This window comes from Ictidomys tridecemlineatus, chromosome 8 (genome assembly GCF_052094955.1).
Source record: "Ictidomys tridecemlineatus isolate mIctTri1 chromosome 8, mIctTri1.hap1, whole genome shotgun sequence".
Taxonomy (NCBI): domain Eukaryota; kingdom Metazoa; phylum Chordata; class Mammalia; order Rodentia; family Sciuridae; genus Ictidomys; species Ictidomys tridecemlineatus.
Window position 1 is genome coordinate 12,992,187 of NC_135484.1, and position 10,600 is coordinate 13,002,786.

Sequence of the window (10,600 nt, forward strand, 5' to 3'; positions counted from 1 at the left end):
ACCAGGTTTTTACATTGAGATTAATATTTAAATCAGTTGACATGGGGCACAGTAGATTTCTTCCATATTGTGGGTGGACCTCATCTAAATGCATCAGCCCCTTGGAAGAGGCAAGAATTGTGGATTCAGGATACTAAAGGATTTCAGCCAGAAAATCACCTGTTTCTGGAATTTCTAGTCTTCACCATAATTGGGGGGTTTATTAGCCCCACAGGGATGTTAGTCTATTTTAGATCTATTGGTTCAGTCTCTCTGGAGAACTATGGCTGATGCACTGAGACTTAGCAAACACTCAGCTCGCAGCAGCAGAATGTGTGTTCTTTTCACGGTCCAGGCAACATTCATCAGGATAGAGCATGTTTCACAATCTGGGGGAAAAAAAACAAACCTTAACAATTTAAAATACATGATACTATGGAAGATGTTCAGAGACCAGGGGTCAAAAATTACCTTGAAATCTCCCTGCCCTTCCTTTGGAAGGTAACCACGGAGGCGTCAGGTTCTGGAGTAGAGTTATGGAGCAATTTACACTCTCTCCTGAAAGAAGTAAAAAGAAAAATGCTTGAAAACAGTTGAAACTTCTGGTTCTGAGACCCTGAACATTAAATAATGAGGGAATGTGAGCTCTTCAACACAGAAAACAAGTGAGGTGATCTCTGAGTGCCCTGGTTTACTGCATTGGGAGTTTCCAGACCATAGTGCAGGGAGGGGGACCCAGCAGAGCCCGACGGATTCTCTGAGAGGCTGTGGAGAGTCCAAGGAGAGCACATCAGTAAGTGTCACAGGGAGGTAGAAAGCTGTTTTTACCTTCCCAGAACCACCGAAGGTCTCTTGAGTATACACCACCACATTGTTGAACACATGGTACAAGGATGCTACCTGGGTCAGGGCAAGGAAAAAACCAAAAGGATTGGAGGCAACAATATACCAAATAGGTCCTGTTCCCAAGGGGCAGAGGGTAAGACCTCACAATTGACAGGATACTTAGTAGACTAAAAAGGTCCTTCTCTTTGTAGCACCATTAGAGCAAGCTTAAAAAAAAAAAAAAAGGATTGTCTCTCAGATGCATTGTCATTGGAAAAAGAATGGGTTTCCTTTACCAAATAGCAAGGTGCTCTCCTCTTCCTCCTCCTCCTCCTCCTTTTCCTCCTCCTCCTCCTCCTCCTCTTCCTCTTCCTCCTCCTCCTCCTCCTCTTCCTCCTCTTCATTCTCCTCCTTCTCCTCCTCCTCCTCTTCTTCTTCTCTTTCTTTCTTTCTTTCTTTCTTTTTTAAAATCTTTTTACCTTTTCATGGGGCTGGGAATGGAACCCAAGGAGGGCCTCATACATTTCAGGCAAGCACTCTACACAGAGCCACATCCCCAGCCTGAAAATTGTGTCTTAAATATCCGACTGGAGGAAATCATTTTACATCCTCTCAGTTGTCATAATTAGAAGCTGTATGCCATGCCCCAGGTAGAATTAGTTCAGAATTTCCATCCCTGGAAAGCTTTGAATTCCTGCCTCGTTTTTATACCAGATGATTTCTGATGGACAGTGTCCTTTCACAGGGTCCAATGTTAGGTTCTGTTTTGCATCATCTAGAAAATTGCTAGAATCCATGCCTATTTGAACTAATACTTGGATGTAGCTTCTCTGGTTGTAACAGATACCAAAACATTTATTTTCATCCAAAATATGTTCCAATTTTCTGAATTGATCCACATTAGAACTCATTCTCATAAATATCCTGAAATATAGTCCAACATTAATTAGCACATCACAGCCATTCTCTAGTGTATCGAGTTTTTTCTTTTCTATTTCTAGTTTTTTCTTTTCTATTCTAATGGTGTATTTCATTCCCATTGAAAGCTGAGATCTGGCTGGTGACTTCAATAGGGTGGAATTATTACTCTACAAAAGAGCACTTTCCAGGTGATCAATTAAGGGTTTAACAGACCTGGAAGGAAGAAGATAAAAAAGAATCTCAGTCCAGGCTACAGGATGCTCAATAGGGAATTACAGAAGTCTTTGGGAGCTTAGGGTTCTGCAAGTTATTTCATTCTCTCTGACAGTAGCATTCCAATCACTGGGGAACCTCTCTTTCCAGCCTCATGCCACCAGTTCACCTAAGACACTTAAATCTCAAAGTCATATTATATTTATAAAATAGACTTCAACTTTTAGAGATATAAACATATACAAATTAAATGATTTCAGGAACAAATTCAAAATAATGGAGAAGAGTAATGCATGGGTGAAGGTATAGTTATCAATTACCCAGGAGATGCTAATTACCAAGGTATACATTAACACATATACCATACATTTCTCTACATTTTCATGTTTAATTATTTTACCTGAAAAAAATAAGACCAACTAAAAGTCAGAAAATTAATAGGGCCTATAGAAACAAATCAAATTAGAAGCTTATCTGAGGTTGTGAGAAAAAAATGGGAAGGGGGTCACAGTGGGAAGACATCAAATACTTATGGAAACCACTTCTCAGAGAGGAAGAGGGTAAAGACGCAGAAACAAGTGAACATAACCAAAGACAGAAGGCTTTTAATAACAGGACATGCCTGCCTATCTAAATAAAAGGGAATCAAAAACCAAAATAATAAGAATGAGTCTATGTGTAGGTGCACATGGAGATATGGAAGGTAAGAAAAGGAAGAAGTTGTCCTTTGCACCTGTTTTGTTCAGTGAAATATGAGGCAAGATCACCATCAGAGGTCACAGTACTGGAGAGGAGTTTGAGAAAGTGGAAAAGGCACAGGATAGTCACTGGAGAGAGCCAGGGGAGAAAGGGTACTGGAAGAACATTGCAGGGATTCCAGGTGTTGTGTGTCTGCAGAGGAGAGAGCGTCTGCCTGTGCTCACTGCCCAGTGAGCACTGGTGTGCCTGGCCCCAGTTGTAGTTTCCTGCTACCTGCTTCTCCTAAGGTGGAGCCCTGATTCTGTGACTTTTTCAAGTCTGCCCTACCCAAACACTGGTTCCACTGGGTGCTCCCCTAATTTTGTGAAGGGGAGCCCCTCTGTAAGCATTGCTCATGGTTCAACTGCTTAGTAAGCCATAGGCAGTACTTTTCCAGGAAAATGATAATCTGTTAAAATAATTCCCAGCAATTTTAGGAAACCCTCGCCTCACCATCCTCACACTTTCATCATGCACTTGCCTTTTTCAAATCTGAGGTATAAATATTTGAACATCATTTCATAATAGCTTGATGAAATCCTTCAAAAATTTTTGTGTGATATGCCAACAGAATTAAACACTTCAGTTTTCTTTCTCACATGGATAAATAATTGATGAGGCCTTTCAAAAGGAGAAATTAAATAACTAAAGAAAAATAATGAAATATTTTCATAGACACACTGCATTATCTGGGGGACACAAATGGAATGAAAGAAATGTTTTTGGATGGGGAGTATATGATACTAAGTTCTATTTTCTAACTCAGTTACACACAGTACGGAAGAATAATAAAATCAGTATCTGTAAGAAACTACTTCACCATGAGAGGTACCATATACAAGCTCAATTTAAGTATTTCTGCTGAGAAGTCAGTTTACCGTGAGTTTGATTTAATTGCATTGTTTTTCTTCAAACATTGATGAAAAGTTTGCAAATTCAGAGATTAAACTGATGAACCATGCATGTTTCTACCTCATTTGTATTTTGCCACAGTTCAACTTCTGATTATAATTTTTGTATTTTTATTTAATATGCATAAAACATTTTAGTTAAATTGAAATGCATATTACAAAACTAAAGGCTAAATAATGAAGTTCTGTATAGGGAGTTGAACCACAATAATAATTTGGACTAAATTTAATAGAAATTTATTCATTGTTATGGGCATATGCATCAGTCAAAATTATTGTTTCAGATTACAAATTTGTACATCATGTTGAGTTGCATTTTTAATCCCTCATTATTTTAAACAATGAGGAAATTTCAAAAATATTCTAAATTCTACTAAATCCACACACAAGTCTTGCTGAATTTCATGGGCACCCAAGTAACATCTGTCACTAAACTAATTCATTCCTAGCAGAAGATTATCATTTATATTCCTTTCTCCAAAGAATACATAGTTCAAAACTGTAAAAGCAATCAGTGTATTGCACCATAAGAAGAATCTCAATTAATATATATATTATATAATGTATATATATATATATACACTCATTGTTTTAGTCATCTTTTTCATTGCTGTGACTGAGAGAAATGACAAGAACAATTTTAGGGAGAAAAGTTTATTTTAGGGCTCTTGGTTGCAGAGGTCTCTGTCCATGGACAGCCGGCTCCATGTCTTGGGACTTGAGGTGAGGCTGAACATTGTGGCAGAAGAGTGTGGATGAGGGAAACAGCTCACATGATGATCAGGACACTGAGAGAGACTCTACTCACCAGATACAAATATACACCAAAGGTATTCCTCCAGGGACCCACCTCCTCCATCCACACCCTACCCACCTGCAGTTACCAGTTAATCTTATCCGGTAACTAATTCACTGATTGGGTTGACTTTCATAACCCAATAATTTCTCCTTTAAACCTTCTTGCATTGATTTTCTCACACATGAGCTTTTGGGAAACACTTCACATCCAAACCACAACACCTATTAAGAGATTCAGAAAAAGCACTAGACAAAATCTAATAGTCATGGAAAATATGAACTTCTAGCAAACTAGAACCTACAGTAATCAAGATACAGGTATTAACATAAAGCTGGAAAACTGATGAATGGAACAGAACTCAAAAACATACATTCACATACCAGTGGAAGATTTCCAGCAAATGAACAAAGATAGTTTCATAGATAAAGGTCACCTTTCAACAAATAAAAGTGGGACAAGTAAACACACAGTTGTTAAAAATTCAAATCCAAAAAAAATATATAAAACAGAACAACTTTAATACATATCTCACACTATACATGAATATTAGCTCAAAATAAAGTGTAGACTTAAATGAACAACTAAAAATACAAAACTTTAAAAATTGGGAGTCTTTAAACTTTATATTAAGAATGTAGCATAAAGATAAAAATATGGCTTAGATCTGACATCAAAATTATGAACCATGAAATTTTTAAAAATTAACAACTGGATTTCATCAAAATTAAAAATACTTTTTCTTTGAAAATACTGTTAAGGGACAGGAATTGGACAAGTATTTGCAAAGCACATATCTGTAAAAACTTTATTACCAGAATATACAAATAATCCTTAAAATTCACTAGCAAGAACACAAAATAAAGCAAAACATATATGCAATTAAAATGGGGAAAAGATTTGAATAGACACTTAACCAAAGAAAATATATGCTTGGAAAAGAAGGATATTAAAAAAAAAAAAAGTCCAGCATCATTAGTCATTAGGGCAATGCATGTTAAAATGACAACAAAATGTCAAAACATATTTATCAAAATATCTAAAATTTAAAAGACTGACCATACTAGGTATGGAGCACCTGGGACTCATACCCTGATGACGGAAATGTGAAATGGTTTTTTTGAAAATAGCTTGATAGCTTGTAATGATAATTAGCACACACCATATGACCCAGTAGTCTTGCTCTTAGAAGCTTAATCAAGTTCAATGAATATTTTTATTCTCACAAAAACCTGCATATGATTACTTAAACCATTTTATTTATTTATTTCCCTAAAATTTTATTTATTTATTTATTTCCCTAAAATTTTATTTATTTATTTATTCCCCTAATATTTTATTTATTTATTTATTCCCCTAATATTTTATTTATTCCCCTAAAACTGGAAATAACACAAATATTTGTGAGCAAGTGAATCGATAAATTAATTGTGGCACATTCACACAATGAGTTACTCCTCAGAAATAAAAGCAATTGAACTGGTTGTGCACACAACGTGTATTAGCCTCAAAATAATCACACTGCATGAAAAAAATGGACTCCCCTCCCCCAAGATGCATACTATTTGTTTCCATATAAATGAAAATTTGTAGAAAATTTTTGCTAATATTTAGTGATAGAGAGCACATCAGAGGATCTTGGAAAGGTCAAGAGGAAGCAATTAGAAAAATGTGAGAGGAAACTTTTTGGGTGCCAATGTCAATTATCTTGATAGTGTGGATGATTTCACAAGTATTTGTACAAAATTCCTCAAATTATACAGATTGAACTTACACAGTTTGCTATATGTTACTTACACCTCAATAAATTTGCAGAAAATTTATGTAAAGGGAAAGAGGTGAATGAAAGTATTATTATACATTCTTTTATTCTTCATAAAGTATATGCAATCTGTATGCATTAACTAAATTTTAAATAAGCTTTCCTTGAAATTTAGTCTAGTAAGAAATGTGTGTATGTGTGTTTAAACCTGTCATTCTCAGTAGAACTTATTACCATAACATAATAAAAGAAGCTTCTCACTACAAAACACCCCAATACTAGATTAGTTCTGCCTATTAAAACATTAAAGGATTTTTTTTAAAAAAATAGATATGTTAACAATGATCACTTAACCTATTCCACAGAAATATATGTTGTAGTCCACCTATGAGTTTATTATTGGATTATATGTTTACCTTTTTTCTGAAGAAAGCATGTTAACAACTCTTAACAAAATTGCTAAAATTTAGTACTTGATGTCCTCTGTCCATTGTCCTAGACAAAGATGTTGACAGGAAGGGATCTCAGGGAAATTGTCAAGACTTTCAGTTGCTTAAACAAACAAAAAGTACCTATATCAGCAAAAGTTTTAGATGAAAATAATCAATAAGTTATTCCACAATTTCCATTGTTCTCTCAAAATAAAAAAGCAATCTACCTCTGATGTGTCTCTTACCAACAGTATTTAATTCCTTGCACATTCTCCATATCATTCATTTTTGCTTTCAGTTGTTCTTTCTTATCTCATCTTCAGGGATGTGAATCATTTTTTAACTTTTTGTTTCTTTGGCAGCAAGAAGATCAATTTAGTTGTAATTTTTTTTAGCTTAGTGATTCAAATAAACTTTTTCATTTCACATTCTATCTCCTTCTTTAATGTGAGTATGCTTTTTGTTTTCTCTGGATTCATTGAAACAAGTAGTTTATTAATTTTTTTTAAAAAAGATAGATACTTTTTTTGGCATTGACAATTCCACATTTGTTCCTAGAAACAAAACTTAACTCCAGTATTTGTACCTTAGACTTTTATCAAGTGAGCTCATCCTTTAACCATTAAAGAACCACTAAAGAAAAAAGTCCTAGGAATGCTGAGACAACTGGGACCCTGCCAGAGTCAAGAATCCTTGCACTATCATCATGGGAATCAACTTAGTCTAGCCCTCTGGAGAATGAAAGACCAGGTGGAGAGAGTCATGATCCCAACTGTTACAGTTGAGATCAGCTAAGCCAGCCACCTAGAAGCCACCTGATCATCCAACTACAGACGTGTGGTTTAGTCTAGTCAAGACAGAGAACTTTGCAGCTGAGCAATAGACATATTACTCAATAGGCAATAATATATGCTTGCTGTTTAGTTCACTGAAATTCAGTTGTCTTGTTGCACAGCATTGCTAATTAATACACCTCAAGGTTGTAGTGATATAGAGGGTCTTCCAAAGTCTTCACAATCAAAACTATCCCTTTTACTGTTAATTTAATTACACACATCATTTATGCACTTTCAGAATTTGACATTCATCTCTGACCTTTCTTAAGCTTATAACTTGTTTTCCATTGTATCACCATGACTATTATTATAAATGCATGTATTAAATGCAATCATTTTTAATACATGCAAAAGTATACCTTTATTATTAATTCTTAAGTTAACAATTGGGCATGTTATTTTAATTTTAATTTCACAAAACAATAATATAATCCAAATAAATACATTCAGTCAATATCATTGTCTAACTTAGAACTGCCTTCCATTTCAGCACTTTTGGATAATTATATAGCCTACGTAATCCCAGAAAGTTTATTTTCATTAGCTACTAACTCCATTAGAAGAAACAGAATAATCACTTAATTAATTGAACATATTTAAATGTGTCTTTTAATAATAAAACATTATTAATTAATTTACATAATGTACTTATTTAGTTTCTACAAAAGAGGGATAAAAATGAAATTTTCTCCTTGGCTATTGACTTTTCTCTGCCAATACATTGTGCCTTGGTAAATACAGTCACATATTTATCCAGATGTTTGTTTGTTGTGGTTTAGACATGGGTGTTCCCCCAAAGCTCATGTAAGACAATGAAGGAATATTCAGAGGTGAAGTAATTAGATTGTGAGAGTTATAACCTAATCAGTGGATTAATTTCACTGATATGGATTGACTAGGTATTAACCATAGGCAGATGGGGGGGTGGCTAGAGGAGGAAATTCACCGATGGTGTGACTCAGGGTTTTTACTTTGACCTTGGTGAACAGAGCTCCCTCTGCTCCCTGGTACCATGTCCAGAGTTTCTTTCCACTGCCATGTCTTTCCCACAAGATGTTTGCCTCCCGTCAAGTCCAGAGCTATGGAGTTAGCCAAACACGGACTGAGATCTCTGAAACGATCAGCCAAAATAAAATTTTCCTCCTTTAAGCTGTGTTTGTCAGAGCTTTTAGTTATAGTGACACAAAGGTTGACCAAAACACTGGTTTTCACCAAAATAAATAAATAATGGGTGACATAATCAAGTCCACATTTATGGTGGCAGTAATGATGGCTTTAGCTGAGTTAGCTTACTGGCACAGCGAGAAATGAGCCAAAGAAAACCTTCCAAAATACAGGAACAATACCTTCATATTTTACATTAATTATCACAAGTGTCCTGGTTTGAAAAGGATAGCAACCAAAACCGCCAGAAACCTAGGAGCAATATTAGAATAAACAAAGTCCAACAGAAACATGGTATTGGGAGTTATGATAAGGCTAATATTGACAAGGTCTTCTCCAAATTTTAAGAATAAGGTCACAAATAAAGTGAAACGAGAAATTAATTGGAGCTTGTATTTCCATTTCCCAAAGTAAAGGGGATAGTATGGCAGGGCAAAATGTCAGTAGCTGCTGGTGTGTTATTAGCCTTGAACCTACCATTAAGTGTGGAATTAAAGATAACCATGACTTTTCACATGGATGTAGGTGAAGCCCTTTTGTGCATTTTCATAAAGTAGCTCATGACAGGAGCTTCACAAGTTGCCATGTCTCTGATGGAGATTCGCTTGGAATGTCATAGCCATTAAAGCTCTTTTTTCATAACCTCCTTAAATCTGTGTCATCACCAAGGCCGCTTAAAGCACAGCCCATAAAGTCACTGTCTAATTCTACAAACTGTGAAATATATAAGTGCTGCTGAGGCTCCACAGTCCCGTACCTTGCTGTGACCTACACTAGCTTGCCCTTTAATGCCAATAATAGATCATAGAACAGCATATTTAAAGAGGCATGAGAAGCTGACTTTGATGTATGTGCATTTTTCTTGAAGAGCCATAGTTTAAAGCCATATGCAACCACAGCAGTTTTTTAGTGCTCTGCACCTCTTTAATTTGAACTGGAAACGAAAGTCACATATTCTCCACTTTCTGTCTACCATACTAAAAAGTCATTGGAAATTTTTTTATTTAGTTTATTTTTGTTTTATTTAGTGTCAATTAGAGCATAATTCAGAGCTTGTCAATTTCTAAGACAAGACATAGGAAAGCTGACAGCAGCAAACATCCAGACCTTCTACTTTACCCCGGACCTTATAAGACTCTATCTTCACTTCCAAAGCCTGAAAAAAAAAAAAAAAACAGAAATCCTTGAAAGGACTTTCAAATTAGGGCTCACACTTACTGGCTCATAATCTTAATTACCTCTTTTAAGGTTCAGCTCAGTATATAGTTACTCTGGGGTTAGAAATATGTGAATGAGTGAAATGAGTGTGGGTTGCATTTTGTGACTACCCTGTGTTTTCTCTTCTGATCCTTTCACGTCTAAAGAAATAGAACTGTTCAGAACAAATAAACGGATGAGTTCTTAGATACAAAGTTTAATGAATCCCCCAAAGAGAAATTAAAGTCATAGACAGAAAACCATCTAGATACATGGATTCCTTCTTTTTTGCCTGGAACAGCGGCTGCATTCTCTAAAAGAGGCAGCCTTAGACTTCTATTCTTAGGAAAACATTTCTTTTGCTCCCAGAATCATGGCAGCCTCTTCCTCTCTTCCGAGAGATGATGTTTCCCACCAGGGTCTTTTTTTTATCCCAAAGAATTTCTTGTTTTTTACTATAGTCTACGTTCCTTGGGGAACAAGCTCTTTCTTGTGTTCTCTGCGTTCATAAACGTTACCAGAGGGCACACTTGTTATAACTGAGTGCAGCAAACAAGATACACAGATGAACCCTGAGGAATCCAAGGTCCTGGAGAGTCCACAGGTGAACACAAGAGCCTTGTTCTTCTTCCAAACATTCGGGGGTGGGGGGGGGGAATTATACTTCACACAATTCTTTCAGGGAGAAGAAAAGAAAAAAACTCTCTTCAATTACAAGATGAGTGTAGCATTTATATCACAACCAGAAAATGATGTTAGAAATGGTAATTAATATCCACTGCCATTCCAAAAAGAAATGCAAAATTATTAAACAGTGTGCAATATTA